This window comes from Helicoverpa zea, chromosome 26 (assembly GCF_022581195.2).
Source record: "Helicoverpa zea isolate HzStark_Cry1AcR chromosome 26, ilHelZeax1.1, whole genome shotgun sequence".
NCBI classification, from domain to species: domain Eukaryota; kingdom Metazoa; phylum Arthropoda; class Insecta; order Lepidoptera; family Noctuidae; genus Helicoverpa; species Helicoverpa zea.
This window is the reverse complement of record NC_061477.1, coordinates 5,995,021-6,012,161: the sequence shown is the minus strand read 5'-3', so window position 1 is coordinate 6,012,161 and position 17,141 is coordinate 5,995,021. Positions and strand designations below refer to the sequence as shown.

Sequence of the window (17,141 nt, the reverse complement as noted above, 5' to 3'; positions counted from 1 at the left end):
GAAATTATTTGTTTATTGTCTAATTATTTAATCTGCCTTAAGGTGTCGAGTAATGATATTTTTGTGATTAGAATCCTTATACATACTTGAAATACAATAAAATGGTTAATTAGGTATTCAGTCAAAACAGACTGAAGTTATTCATCCACTTCAAGCCTTCATGAGCGATGCGGTTCTCAGTTTGATTAACTCAGAACATTTATTAGCAAAGTTCAGCGATACACCGTTTAATATCGCTTGAAACTTAATAACTTATGAACGTCAGCGTTCCCGGGTCCTAGCTCTTAAAACCGGTCTGTCACAATATTGGCAATAAACCCATTCATTTCGCGTGGGATAGAACTGGTTTCAATTTACTAATGCAACTACCGCACTGAGAAGTTTTGAATTTTTTAGCGATGAAACGACCCCTAACGGGTTGTGCAGTAAGCTAGCTCTAAGCCTAGGTGACTCCGCTACTGCATAATAGATGGCGCTAGGCGCTACATTCGCGCTTGAAACGCTCGGGATATTGATTCACCTATCTCGCTTCGTTCAAATAAAATATTGATTGTTTTGCGATACAGCTGTTTACAGAAATACTTTATCTTGTAAGTTTAAGTTTATCAGATACGCTCAGTGTAGTGTTTTCGTTTTGTTCTCTATGAGAATGTAACAGGTTTTATATTTTTCCTTTTTGTTATGTTATGATTGCGTTGGCGTAACGGGAGGCAAGTTGTTGGGCATTACGTAAGCTGGTTTAATAATGTTAACAATTACGGTAATTGGATGAAACTTTTCTTGATATGTTGCGAGTAACTCGCAAGATTTTTTCAAAAGAAAATGTAACTTATGTTTACCTACGCTAGAACTTTTTGTTGTGTTGAGAGAAGACTGCTAAGTCTACTTACTGCCTAGAATAGAAAATTTTATATGGAAGTTAGTAATTGACTTAAGAGTGAGTTTCTTCAGAGCTCAAATTGAAATTCGCTTACTAACTTGAGCGTTCAACGGCAGATTTTACTAAGTGGATAACACACAGTCAATTTATCATTCATTGGCACTTTAGAAACGTTCCAGAAGCAGCGATTGCATAGGAAATGCAACAAAATACGTATTACAAAACGCAACGGCCCTCGTTGACGTCTCAGGCGGCCATCTTGTCCGGTTTCCCGCCAATTGGATGATTGCGCGGGAGTGCTGCGTCGCGTCCGTGTCAAGGTGACAATATCAACCATTGTTTTGTAATAAACGATAAAAATTACGTCACTGTTTTGGTGACTGTTAATTTGAGTTCATAGATTATCTTATTACAATGTTTCGTTTATTTTACGTATGTGTATTTGTGTAACATTGTCGTTAAACACGACTCAATATCGAAAAAAAATGTGCAACTAGTTTTACTGTACGTAAATGGTTTGTAACACATAAATAAGTAATGTTTCAGTCATAATTTTAAACACTAAATTCTAACTTAATATAAATTCTCCTCTTTCAGCACTAAATTGTCCGTTTGTAAAAGCCGAAAACGTGTGGAGAATTCTTGAAAATTTTTATACGTTTTTTAGTCACGCCACACTAGCTATTTTCTCTTTGTTTGTCTGACTTATTCTTCTGATACGAATATCTGAGATAGGTAGCAGGTAACAATTGTTTCCACACTCAATTAAAACACAATTAATACGGTGTCCCAAACGAAACTTCCAAAGGTAAACTAGTATATGTAACTCTAAACATGGTCCTAATACGTGTTTGTTGGACCTAAATACATATTTCATTTGCCTAAACACATGGGCGAAGTGCTTATATGTTTGTTACGATTTCATGCCTGTTTAGACAGGCTCCTTGTTATTTGCATTGTCCTTATGAACTGACTAGGTACATTGTTTGTAATTTGATTTAGGATGGTATACCTATATGGCACAGACTTATTTGGATACTAAAGTAGAAATCATGATTGATCATTAGGAACAACGCAAAACTTTAATAAAGGATTCCCTAAAAAAACTTGTTAGACAAAAAACATCATCTGAACTGTTCGGCCCGATAAAACATTAATCATAATTCCCAGATGGCGTATGATTACAAAAAGTAGCCGCCTCCAAAAATCGGGACGTAACCGTTATCAAACATTCAACCCCACTGATATCGTAAAATCTCGATTCCAATTTAAAACTTGAATCGGGACACGGAAATCGAATAGCTTCCCCTTTCCCTATCGATTTTTCAGCTATAACTCCCATTACTGTGATTTTCGGACTGGCTAAAAATAGATGCTAATCTGAAACAAATTGGATTATGACAAGTTCTAATTGAATTAGATCTTCAAGGACTATCTAACATACTTAGTGTTTACGTCATCAAACTTGATGTATGTTGTAATAATTACCAAATGATCGATATGGGTTATCGATTGATAAGCTTCGAAAATAGGGAAGTTCGTTTTCCGGTGATTTATGATTAACACATGGTGGATTTGGACTTCGTATGGAAGCCCGTGTATAACACAGTCGTTAGTTCTTACGCTTATAATATGTAGTTTGGGGGATATTACGGTTTAGGAACAGGATATTTATACACTCTTATTTTTTTTTTAATTTTACAGTTCAATGGGTAACTTTGGGATTGAAAATGGTGCAAGTACCACTAAACGGTTTATGAGCCAAGAAATGGCTTTTCTCCTAAGAGGATGAGAATATTGTGGAATAAAAGTCTGATTTGTATTTTTGATGGAAAGGCTACAATGATACGACCAGATATTTAATTGAATTACTATGATAGACGTTATTAAACGTCATATTATTTCCGAATATAGTCAACGCTTGTATCTGATATTGTGATTAATCGTTTGAAGGTATAGAACAGTCATCAAGTTCTACTATTGATATTATCAATACAGCAATCAATCAACGTCATTTATACACTTGGTATAAGCCAGAAAATCCAATTTAGAATCAATTCGTGGGAACAGAACATTGTCCATTTCGTTAACAGAAACATACGTTAGTTAAGAGTTTAATTCCTTAATCCATATTGTTTTAATAAATTGGTGCTTCGACGGAAAACCATTTTGGCCTTCGCTGATGCTTAAATTGTTCCCAATTTTCCCGAATTGCCACATTAGAAATATTGGACGGTTTTCTGTTTAATTTGAAACTACAAATGATTCCCAAAATGGTAAACATCAAAATAACAAAAATAGGAGTTCATTATAACGCCTTGGCGTCCGTATTTGGTTTCGAAATAATCATAAGAGTGAATGTCGATAGGTCAATTAAATTAAGATTAATACGCCATTCATAATGCATTCGATCAAGTTTAAGAAAAGAGTCAAATTAAAATACACACTTAAGTCTTTATGAAGTGTAAATAAATTTTAAAGTGACAGCTTTTAAATTAAGTTTAGGATTAAAAACTGATCTATGTGTACATGTATACGAAATGGTACTGAAAGGAAACGATAAAAGGTAGGAAGGCTTCTATTAACTTAAGAAACCCAAGGCTAGAAAAACATCAAATATATCAGGTAGTGTTATTTAAAGAAAGAAACGTCTGTGTATTTTTAGACACGTGTTTTAATTTCTAAACAAATACCTGCCAAAAGGTTATTGTGAATTTTAACGAAAACAAAGCTAAGATACCCCTGAACAGTCCCCGTGTGACAATATTCTGCGAGACCCTTTTGCGAGGCAGTCGTGTTAAACTAATTGACTTATACATTCATCACTCCACGTGTCCCGAATACGGGTCGTGTTGATATCATATCACAAACGAATTAATGGAGTCTGTGGATTTCTTTCTAAACGACAGTTACCATGATTTTGTTGAAATAGGATATGGAAGTGTTGTTGGAGAATATTTTATTCCGAAAGATTACGACAATGTAAGAGATGATTCTGGTGGGCTTGAACAATGGTGTAAAGGGAACTTAAGATAAATATGTACTTATAATAGAAATGATGTTCTAAAAATAAAGAAAACCATTTGACTGTTTATTAACAATTCGTAGGCAACGAATTGAAGAGAATAGGCACATCAATGTTCCTCTCTTAAAAGGGATCCACCAAGTCCATAACTACAGGGAAATTTCCATGCAAACGAAGTAGTAAATACGGTTATCTTTTGTAAATAGAGTACGTATAAGTCGACGACTGTCAACTGCAGATAGACAAAGATAATGGCCGAGATAGGATAACGTGTGCTGACGTTGAACATCATGATGCGACGTTGTTACTAATGAAGGAAATATATGGTCAGGATTGCATAAATAACTCATTCAAAACTCATAACATATAGATTTTGAAAAGGATGATACATCAACAGAGAATTAAAAGATCTGTCTGAATGGACATCAAGAATGAAAAAGAATTTGATATTGTCTTAGAAAATGTAACAAGTAATATGCAAAAGAGATTATAAAAACGCCGACTCAGTAAAAGTTTGCGAAAGAAGTTTGCAAATTATCCTCAAAAGGCTAAGAAAAAAAAATGAAATGTAACATTATTGAAACGCTGTCGGATCTTTCAAGAAAACGGTGCAAATCTTTTAATAAAATGTGCCTTTGATTCTTCGGTTTGAATAGCTGAGAATTCGACGGCTCAATCCGATTTAGGATTCTTGCAGACCAGTGGTTTGGAAGCGAGAATTTTATTTGTGGTTTAATCGCTTTGATGGCTTCGTCGCTAGACGATTTGATTCCAACATCCCGATCCATTTTACCTTTTAAATCCACAAACATTGTACCTATATATTCTTAGTCAAATCAAGTTTTGTCCCGATTCTATCTATTCTGAAATGTAATATTCCTCTCTTATATAACGAAGGATCATACGCACTTGGTACATGTTCCCTGCCACGTTACGTATCTGCCGCCGCCCTAACGTCAGTTTCAACTAACATATCAAGGTTAGGAGGGTCCCACTCCAAGAATAGACTCCAACGTATCACTGAAGTGCGAACTGTAGTGAGGAGCAAATTAAGTTGTTGGATATCTCGATAGACGTGATTAATTTTTAATTTGATGAGAATTCCAGTGAAGATTCAATCTGTAATTTGACAGGTTCAATTTTTGTAATAGCAGTTATCGATAAGTGTTCCAATGATAGACGGATAATTTTATTGAATTTAATCTTCTCGATTGAAATTGTCAATAAACTTGTATTTACGACTCCTTCGTTTAGCCGTTTACCATGACTTAAAAACCTCATCCAACCTTACTCCGAATAAGCGACGCGAATTTTTGTCGTGAAGTCATCCAACGTCTCCCATCTTGGTTAAACTAGCTGCTGTCAAGGCCAGTTGCGCCGGACAGGCCCAATTATCCACTGGAGACTCACGAGGCAGCTTCGTGGTCAGGATGTACTCGACTTCTAGATGGACATACATACGCTCCTTGACAATGTTGCTTTGAGGTAGAGATTTTAAGTCTGACATTCCCTCAGCCCTGCTAACCTACAGCGGGTGGGGTCATTTGATGATTTTTACCATCGTTAAAAAAAGTTGCGATTTTAGCTGAAAGTTAAAATAGATGACATAGATGCCACGGTAATACAATGAGTTTTTGTGAAAGCTACAAATAACGTTATGAGGAACAGAAAACCATACTGAAATTGTTTGACAGGAAGTAATATTAAATTAGATGCGTTAGCACAGAGTTTTGCTAAGTTAAATATTGCCACAATTTGATGATTCCTAATATATTATTCTCTTAATATAAGGGAATGAGAACGAAATATCCGTACCAATATTATACTCAAACAAATAGCGAGGTAATCATATGAAATGTCGTGTCTTGACGGTGCTACACATCCCGGCATTTTGATAAATTGAATGCTGTAGTCTTGTATTATTATTTTTTACAAAAGTATTTACACATTGATAGGTTAGATAAAATGATTCTTTTGAACTATTGTCTCTATAGTTATATACATTTATTATTTCGCCGAATTCGATAGACTGAAGGGCTTACTAAGAAAACATTATGTATGCGTTTTAAAAGAGATGAATATTGATGCAAAAGTGCTGATAGAGTGTTATGCAGATAAGATTATTGCATCTTTTATGTATCTTTATAACACTGAGAAGTGTTTGTCACCAGTCGTATTGAATTACCAATCCTCTTGGAACACAATCATAAACAAAATTGACTTTATTGCCTAAAGGAGTTATGTCATAAACCTTTGATCTGGCCTTTTTATCAGTTCCCAAATATCTGATTGTATTAATCATTATTATTACATATAAGGGAAGATTTTTCCTCGTATTAACATGTTCTTTTATTTACAAGCTACATAACATACAAGGAAACTTTGACCTTACCTTATTTTTTGTTCACTGTGTTCTGATCTCTCAACAATTATATTTTTTGTTTCTAAATCTTCTGAATGGTTTTGGGATTACCATGATGTCATAGGTATATGAATTGATATCAGGATCTTTAGTGCATTCTCTAAGTGTATGCAAACCTTACAATGTTAGTGCGTACCTAAAACAGTGAAATCAAAATGTTCCTTTCACGAAATCCGCCATTTTCTAATCAAATCAACACCTGTGTGAACAACCCCGGGTGTTCAATTAGTAATCCCCATTTCCTAGCCACCGGTTCGATGCCCGTTTCAAATTGAATCCAGCCATTTTTATTGGTCAATGCCTTTGGGAACATTGCGCGTAAATCTTTGCGAGCTAGCAGACCAAGATTGCTTTGTAAGGTAAATGTTGGCGAACTTAGATTAAGGACTGCCTAGAAACGGGGAAGGAAAATGGTGTCCAATTAAAGGTTTGTTAGGAAGTCTCCGTCGTAAGGATTTTCTTCGAGAGCAAGAATTGCCATCCGTAAATAGAAAACTCAACGATACAAAATTCGATTTAATAGTTTCGGGTCAAGGTGTAATGTTCTTACACTATAGTTAATATTTACCCGTTTGATCATTGAATAAGTCGTAACATTGAACGTATTACACTGAAGGCATAACAAACTATTACATATATCCATTAACAAATCTCGTTACACAATATTGTTCTACATAGCGTGGTAATTTTAGTACGAGTTAACACTCGATAGAAAAACATTTCGGAAGCGTTCTGCAAATACACGAAGAATCGATTCGAATCGGTACGGTCAGACTAGCGATTATTTCGGTAGAATTCTTCCGCTCTTTCGTGTGCGGAAAAACTTAGTCGATATTTTAATATGGATCGACTTGGTGTGCTATCGAGCGATCATATCGGTAGTAATGAAAAAGATTAGGGTGCCCACGCAATGAAGATGAATACTTGCTTTTTATGCAATCATGATTCCGTTTTCAGAATGTTGTAAGTCTAGGCTAGAGAGTGCTAATTTTAGATAAAAATAAAGATATACTAGTTTAAATTTAATACATACATATATGTACATATTAAAATGACACGAACGACCACATTATTTGTAGGTATCTAGAAACTCGAAACCAGTTCAAACTAGCATCACATAGTGTTCCATTTAGAGCCTAAACTTCACATGTCTGTACTAAATATGGCACATTACACTGCTGGCCACGGAATTAGATCGCGCTGCCCAGGTGCTAATGTGTGTTGGTTTCTGTGCATCACAGTCGACTTAACTGTGGTTTGATTATAAATGGCGCTCGTTCAATGTTATTAGTAGGTAATGTACGCAGGCGGTGCACTAATGTGTGGTTTAAGGTAGGTCAATAAGCATTTGTATTGGTGACCCGTGAAAATGACGGGGATGAGAATAGTCTGATATATTAAAATGTTTAGTTGTGTGCGTAAAATCGTGAAAGGCAAATTGTTGGAAATGGATTTGCAGTTGTCTCGGATCTGAAAATTCTTTGACCTTACTTCATACTGCGTTTTTGGGAATGAATATGATAACAGGTTTGATAGTTTGTAATATCTCTGAGCCCATCGCACTTGCAACTTATTTCAGGGTGCAAAAAAGAACGGCGTAAACCATCAACGAAACACTGTCCCACAAGGCGTAATAAACCCTTTTCATTCACAAATTCCGTACAAGTAATGGCGACGTTATATGAGTCCCAAATCTATTCTCACCCCTTCGAATAACACTGGTTTATAGTATTCAGATACCCTCGGGATATTAAATATTCAAAGAACAAAGCCACAGGATCTTTGCTTCAAGTTATTGTGGGAATATAAAAGGTAGATAAGTTTCTTTATTTCTTACGATTGTTTCTGGGTTGAATATCAGATCTTTGCATTTTGTTGTCAAATTAGGAAATTCCGGGGTCGGTGAACTTGACACATGTAAACGTTCTTCAGTTGTCTATCAATTGTAAAGTAATGTTCTCAATTAATAGGAAAAAACCTTATTGTGTAAGCAACTGTATTTTTAGATTAGCAATAACTTTTTTTGATATATGTATTGTATAGTTTGTATCTAAGTATTGTGTGAGGGTTATTTAGATAGTTTCTAGTACATCCTGAGGGGATAGGACATCGAAACTTTGTCGATACCTTCGAACTATCCATCTTGCCTGCCAAACTCGATTAATAGGCAATATCGATATCATTGTGAGCTCCTAGCCCGTACACAATATCAAGTGTAAGCAAATCCTCCCTTGTTTCGAAGTAATTGAATACTGGCGTCTAGCCTAACATGTTATGATGAAGTGAGGTATAATTAAAGTCCTTAGTAAAGGACATTGTCTTCGTGGAATAAATAATTAGGTTATTTACGTGATGTGTGGGTGTGTTACCAAAACACTCTAAAATTATGTGTTCGTGAGATGGTGGCTTGGTTTTTGCCTATGTATCGTTGCAAGTATACACGAAAGTGATATGTACCGAATTTATATATATAATTTGCAATATGTATATAATTTGCCTGTCATTAAAAAGGGGTCATTTAAAGATAAACCTAACAATGATAATGAAATTCCGTTAGAAACAGAGAATTAATTCAAATCGCAAGTCATTAACAGATGTCATTACTCTTACTATCGCACCTGTTCAGTCGGCCATTACTTGTACTAAGTGCACCTACTCACTATGTGAACCTACTAAGTGTGCATCTACCCACTGTATGCACCTACTTACTATGTCCACTGGTCGATGAACGATATTATCTCGATACGCATTCCTTCTTTGTTTACATATGTTTTATTGTTAATATCTGTCTTATCTTGTTGTAACTTAGTTAATGTATTATGTGAATGTTTTGAGTTATATGGAATCGGTAAAGTTAATGCTTGTTTCTGAGTGGTCGTTAAATTAATTTTATTGACTGTGGCACCGTTTAATGCGTAGCGTACGATGTTTGATAGATTTCTTGCTTCATTTTTAGCATTATCAACAGAAAAGTAAGCTGGCTAATACGATTTTTAACAAAATTTCATGAATGATAAAATAAAACGCTGCTGTGAAATTATTTACGCCGTCCAAAATTAGTCACTAGAGCCTACACCTGCACACTATAACCGCGATTGTTTACAAATGCTTTACAGCATTACGTTGATACGAGGCAGGTAATACAGTATCAAAACATCTGGGCGTGGCTTCTGATACATCGCGTGAATTAGCCGCACGCCGCACGCCGCCCAGCCAGTTGCGATCCGGTCTCCCGACGCGGTTAACGTCGGTTCACAACTAACGAACAACAAATTCACGTGCTCGTGATCACTTTGTGCCAAATAAGGAACGAAACGAACAAGGAATATACCTAATAGTGCAGTTTTTGTGTTATTTTAAAGTGGAGTGCATATCTCTCGGTCAGTCTTCTAAGGAGATTGCTCCAGAGGGTAGTTTGTGTTGAGTGCCGCACGGATTTGGTATTTTGTCTCGTTTGTATGTTTTTATTTTTGTTTTTTGTGTATTTAATATTATGCTACCTTCATACTATCGGCAAGGTCGGACCGGAGACGTGTCATTAATTTATATTTATGAACGTATAAGATTATTATTTTTATTTTTGCATACGAGAGGTATTTTTATCTCATGCTTCTCTGTTTCATGATGTGATTTACAAATCCGCAAATGATTCCGCGTTACACATTTGTATGAAATATTAATTAAATATTTGTTGGAGATGTAGGTTTATTATCAAGATCGCAATAACTGTCGTACCAGTTTTAACTCATATACAATTATGTGGCTACCAGTTATGTTTACTGTATGAAAGCCATTCATGCAATTATTAACGGGATTTATAAATTGTACACATTTATATATAACAATACCTTTTAACAGTACGTAATCCCAGATTCAGAGCAATTTCGCGGAATTAAAACATTAAACTTCGCAAGAAATGGCGATATTCAAATTATTTATTGTCGGAACTTATCTACGTGGAAATCCGAAGTTCTTTCGCCCCTACATTTTTCATTTCATTTCATCTTTTCAAACTGCTCTCGAAGCTCAAGTATAAATTGAAGTCCGAAGTGTTCTTAACACTCGGATTGTTCATAATCGTTTGTTTATTTGTTCTCGATTTAATATTTACGCTTTACACCCGAGATATCGTATTAACGATAACGCCTTATTTGTTTATCGAAGAAAATTGACATAAAAAGTGATGGATGTAGAAGATTATCTATTGATTACAGATAACCCTCTTCGTAATAAATGTCATGTTAGAATATTATAATATTCAATACGCAATTCTTTGTTAGAATTCCATATGTTATTCACAGGTCATTTTATAAAATAAAAACAATATGGACCCGATAGTTTTCTTTACGCTTCGCAAATAATATTTCATCAAAAATTCATACGCTTGTCAAATTGACATAAACAGCCTCAGTATAAGGTCTGAAAATACGTTTTTCTAAATAAAAACTATGTCCAATATAATCCAGTCTGTACCCACATTTACAACAGACATGTTGAAACGGACGTACAAGATATTTTTTATATTATAAAAGAAAGGGTTACGAATTCAAACCCCGGTCACGTTACGGGGCCATGTAAGCTGAATATACGCTGTTGTGAAAATTTTATATTTTCCAAAGATTTATGATTGTAGTGTACGTTTGAAGGGTTGTAAGTGGAACGGATCGTGGATCTGTATGATAGCTAGTTTATTATGGTACGGTAAAATATGGTATTTTTTTAAGGGTTAATATTTAGAGGCCTGTTTTGTACCAAAATACTATCCATCTTACCACAAAAACTTTAACGTCAGTTTAAGACTTGTCTAAAAAAATGACAAATTATGACGTTGGCATATGGTTCATTTTGGAGCCACATTTTTTTTAGACAAGTGTAAAACAGTTGTTAAAATTTTTGTAGTAAGGCCATATATCTCGGTATTTTATTAAAGCAGCATTGAGAAAAAAAAAATTGTTTAATGAAATTACTCATCGAGTAATCAAGTTATACCAAATTGATAGTAAATCTAATCAAAACTACCCATCGTAACCATCCTTCGGGAATTTCAACTTGAACCCGAAATCAATGTCGACAGTTAACTTAAATATTATCACAACTTAATCCAACTTGAGAGTTATCTTGTAAAACAAACTTAGATTATTTCAGAGCTTAACTTTCTAGTATAATTAGTAGTTAACACCAAAGCGTTTTATACCGCCATTGTTCGTAGTAACGGCAGGCGCTGATTATAAGTTACGGAGTGCGGGCGTGGAATACAAATATGTATGGAAAACCGAATAGACCTACTATTATGGTGGATGTGTGACATTGACATGACTGAGTATGTGTTGCTTTGATTGTGTTAGCTTTGATTGAATTTAGTTTGGAATGTTGTTAAAATTTTATGATGATGGTAGAATAGGGATGGTATCAGTCAGTGGTTGCGGTAAGTTAAGTATGATTTGGACGTATTTACGACTATAAACAATTGTGGAAACATTTATCAAAAAAATTCAGTCATGCTTTTTGTAAAGACATGTGTTATTTTATTCAGATGTACGTAAGATGCCCACCTGTACTAAACAGCCGAGTAATATCAAGAAATGAACGGCTTCAATATTCACATTGACTTTTGCCCACCAAAATATAATTCCTAACTCTTGTAAAACGTCTTCCAATCTATCAGCCTGACGTATCCAATACGGTACCGTCTGGCATACATGGTAGCGACTTCCAACAGTATACGCCGTCTGAATTTATATTATGAACTTCTATGTATCCAACGAGGTACCTTGCACTATGAGTAACGCTAGCAGGAAGACCGGGAAAGATTAAACGATATGGAAATAGTGGTGCTGGTGGTATTATAGATTACTAGCTTCCGCCAGCGGCTTCGCCCGCGTGGTGTGTTGATAAAAAGTAGCCTATGTGTTAATCCAGGGTATCACCTATCTACATACCAAATTTCAATATAATCGGTACAGCCGTTTTTGCGTGATTGAATAACAAACATACATCCATACATTCTCACAAACTTTCACATTTATAATATATGTAGGATGTAGGATATATGTAGGAATGTAGGATTTAACTTTCATAGACGGTAATAATATTATAGTTTGGAAACGGCTCGGGAGATGATGATGAGATGGTGAAAATATTGTGAAATAGGTTTGGTAACTTAAAAATGATCGTTCTTGCTGTGAAATCAACCGAAAAAGAAAGGTCAGAAGTTTTAAAAAACACGTCAGTCATTTATTAATATACTGCGTTATAGGGATCCGCTTTTAACAAATAAGTTAAAGAAGTCTTAATTAAACCCCAGCGAATCGGTTTTCGGATCAAAGTTTTTGAATTTTCACGTTCAGAGGGTCTTCTGAATAAACATTGTTTATTCATGAGGTAGGCAAATAGCGAATTTGGGTGTCTCTTTAGTATATGCTAACTATGCTTGCCAATGCGTACCAAAGGAATATTCATAAAGTTTTTTTGCCTCATTCCAAGATATTCTGTAGTCCGTATTTATATGCTTTGCTTCTTTTTCTGGTTTAAAAATTATGGTATGTATGTACCTATAATTTGCCGAGTCATCTAATCGGGTTTGTTAAAATTACCGTGGCCTTAGTCAATAACTTGGGCTTCGATCGACCAAATGTATGAATCGTCGATATAAAAACCGAACCACGTACATGACTTACCTGAGTTGGTTTAAATATTTTATGATATTCTTATAAATAATTCCACTGAGTGTAGAAGTTTAAAAATTCCGATATTTCTTTGATTGCATTCCACGAAAAACTTTGATAATTTACTCAAATTACTGTTTTTTTTTAACGAAACAATAATTGATGTTCTCGACTACTTGAGATTGTAATAAAACAACATTATTATTGTTGTAATTACTGTATTTTTGGGCTTTGCCCCATCAATTGGCTTTTTGTGATTTCGTATATGAGCTATTGTTGATATGAAATAAATTGCTCTTTAAGCGGATCTGTGTCCTGTTTCTTTGGCTAGCGTATTTATTTATACGCCATTTTTACTTTGCTAATATAGTATTAAAGGTTAATTGAATAACGTAAGCACTAACGTACTTAGATGTCTGGAAAACTTTCTACTACGACTAAGTTGTTCCAACTCTTAAAGTCCATAGTTTTTGTACTCAGACTGTCTTGCTCTTATTAACTTTGAAACTGGACGTAAGGGTTTCAAAGTCCTCCCGTGACTTGGAAAGTATACGATTCAAAGTTTAGAGCTACGTTAAGCTTTGTTTTGCCCCTAAGACTTGTGGACCGAGAATAGAGACTTCTAGTTCCAATAAATTATGTTAGGTCACGAATTGAGGGTTACTACTAAAATGGCTGTTTGGTAGTAAATCTGTCTATCGGTATTCCAGACTTTAGACCCCTCTATTCCCTGAAGAGCACGTTAATCCGCTCGCTTTGACATGCGAATATCTATGACAGTTTTCGAATGCAGAAATCTCGAATGGATTAAGCTGTCGCCCGTCAGATGACCAGAATACCCCTTCATATTATTATGCTGTATTATAATTGAGTTTTCGAGGAATTCCATATTTATGTAATAAGCACACGTAGTAAATGTCTGTCTCTTCTTTTTTCCAAATCAAGATAGGTACTAGGTACATTATCATATCTATGAAGTATTTACATATTCATAAACAATAACATTGGTTGCTAATCAATATTTATTAACTGGCGATTCTTTGATTAATGCAGTCCTACGCAAGTGTATTATTATTGAAATTATCCTCAGATTATTACGCAGATACGGCTATAGAATTTGCCAAAGATTATGGCTATCGCTAACTATTGTATGGGCGAGTACCCACGACAGACGCGATCCATACCTTTTATTGTAACCATGATTAAACGGGACAAGATAATAGATTGAAACAATGTCAGGTGTAGATTTTCTTTACTTTTTCAGTTCATGGAATGAGAAATACCAATTCTTTTTTTTTTTCTTAAAAGTAAGACGTGTACTTTTCATAATTCAACCATTACAGACCTTTGTGAGTTCCTCCTTTTGATATTTTCTTTTCCCTACTTTGCATTCGACTGCCCCACTTCCAAGAGCATACATCAACGTCCAACCTAATCCTATTTGGAAAACGTTTTAACAGTGAAAAGTGGGGAAACCTTTGTACGCCATCTCAAAAATTACAATGCTAAGGTAGACGAAGAGAGGATGGTTCCTTCGCATTCAAAACTGCAGTCTCATTTTTGTGTTATGTCCTACTTTTAGTTCAAGGCGAAGGGTATTCGTATTCAAAGAATCTGTATATTCTATGAGACACGTTAGGTCGAGAAGTATTTCAATTTCAAATATCTTCGGCATTCTTTTGAATTATTAGAAACACGTGGCCTTACTACAAAAACTTTAACCACTGTTTTACACTTGTCTAAAAAAAATGTGGCTCCAAAATGAACCATATGTCAACGTCATAATTTGACATTTTTTTAGACAAGTCTTAAACTGACGTTAAAAAGTTTTTGTGGTAAGACGGAAGGTGTTCATGAAGTCATAAATATGTAATTCTTTTCTAGATGGCAAAGATATTTTAACAATAATAACAATAAATAGAGAGAAAATGAGCGGTTTATATACCAGTTTTATTTAACACGTTAATAATGACAGTGTGGCATGAAGCTAATTAAAGGATTAGCTCTCGGATATCTGTGGTCCCCTGTCGACCAATTAGGGGTATATTTACAACACTGGTTTGTTTAGCCGAATCAGCTTAATTGAATAAGCGGTAATAGAATTCGGGTCTTTATGTGATTTTGATCAAGAGTATGATAGTTGTAGGTTTATTGGGAAATCATTAGTAGATTCTCATATACTCGATACGTTTCTCTGGTTACCTTAGATATTAAAATAAGTTTTGTAAGTGGAAAAGTTACTATTTATAGCCAAGCTATAATTTTATATTAGCTTATAAGGCCAGAGGAAGCGTTTTAAAAACGTTAACGTTTACAAACGCTTCTCTGGTTAATGTAGCTTAACTTGCGACAAATGCTTTTTCTTCGCAGTACTATTTTCTTAATGGCTTCCTTTGAGGGAATTATAATGCTTAATTTTAGAGATGAGTATTTCGATTTTAGTCTAAATGTAGAAATATAATATGTAACGTTGACGTTATGTAGCGAACATATGATCTAACTATAGTAGGGATTATTTCGGTAGACACTGTCAAATTATCTCTTAGATGTTACTAACATACCGCAATTTAATATTACCGTATCAATTTCCTGTAAACAGCTTTAGGCATAATACGGTCTCGTTATAATCGACTTAGTAGTAATGTCGCTTCTGTTAATAGTATCGTAATACATGACTGAGCCACGTGCACGAAGCCATTCAATTAATAATACCTACTAGCTCTCAATGTTTTTAATGTACTTATTTGTAAACATTCGCTTCGACGGGGAAGTTTCCATCTTGACGGTTTGCTTGTGTGCGTAAGCCTTGTTTAGATGTAGGTGTAGAAGTATGTTATTTAATTGATGATCAAATAGCGTTCATACAGGTAGAAGCTAGTACAACCGGTATTGCTTGTACAGATAAAGTAAATTGCAATAAAACATCTGTATCTATTTTTAAGTCAAGCTCACTGATGACTGAAAGAGAAATATTTTTTACGGCGGAAATATAAGACATTTCAGATGTAAACATGAGCCTTATCAATAAGTTTCCCTTTTGAGAAGCTACTGATGCGTCCCAACATAACTTTTATTGGAAAACTATAAACATGCACGGTGCTTTATAGCTAAACATGTGATGTTTAGCTATAAAGGCACTGGCAAAATATTTGCAGAAGTTCTATTTCTAACGTAGCTCAAGAATGACGATGTTGTCACGAACGAAGTAGATATAGCAATATGTTTGTATAGTATTGCTAGTAAAGTTGTAGCTCTCACGTTGAATGGTTTGTGTACCTACGGTATCTTTCTTGTCACACGTCCACCCTACGGAAGCGATATTCCTTTAGAAAAGTGTCCGTAACTTTTATGTGTTGTCGGATACGATACGTAGGCGGTAGACCAAATGTATCGTGTGATATCAACTAAATGTCATGTTTTGACACTTGCTCTCAAATATTTTGTTCGCTTTTCCGGTTGATTTATCTTGGAATATTACATATTATTTCATTCTTGCTTATGTTTGTCAACTATTTTCTATATGCTTGTATACCTTATGTACTTTAAGTTACTTATTTAATGGTAACAACCTCTAATGGTAAGGCTAATTACTTTGTAGACTGAGTAACCCCATCCAACATTAAACCCATCAAGGTAGTTGTAATTAACATACCAGTTTCCGCAAACTCTAGATTTTTATACAATGATAGAAAAAGTAATTTCACCCTAGAAATCTTATAATCTTTATGCGACCTTAAACTTTTTCCTCCCTTGGTCCTTTAACTTTCGGTCCCCCAAGGGCAAATGACGCGAAATCGCTCTCTTGTCGTGAATCCTTGTAATGGCATTGTAAAAAGTAAGTTTAGTTTAGGGCCGAAAGGCACAGAGCTTTTTAAAATTTTATGCTTTGAACATTTGTGCCCTTGGTCTCCCCGGTCAAACGCTTCAGTCAAGTCGATAACATTAATTTTGAGAGCTAATCGCATTAAGAGTTTATTTTGTGTTACACTGTTTTACGTATTCTTTAACTTCTGCGCTACGCCAATTTGTTCCGGATTTGATATAGAATAGAGGCTCAATTATGAATGGAATATTTTATAATTAATGTATCATAATCACCTTTTTGTTTGTTCAAAATCGCGTACCCATATCTATTCAAAAACCCTGTTT

General features: G+C 34.9%; 1 protein-coding gene across 3 annotated transcripts in view; it reads left to right on the top strand.

Moving 5' to 3' along the window:
* The window catches only part of LOC124642934 (serine/threonine-protein kinase MARK2-like), a 188,843-nt gene that overhangs the window by 32,082 nt on the left and 139,620 nt on the right, over nucleotides 1-17,141 (top strand). The window contains exon 1 of one of the 3 annotated variants that reach the window (XM_047181721.1): nucleotides 9,536-9,783. The exons of the other annotated variants lie outside the window; for them this stretch is intronic. The gene's annotated coding sequence lies outside the window, so the exon portion shown is untranslated. Of the gene's footprint in view, nucleotides 1-9,535; nucleotides 9,784-17,141 lie in introns of those variants that run through there. 3 annotated transcript variants of the gene reach the window in all.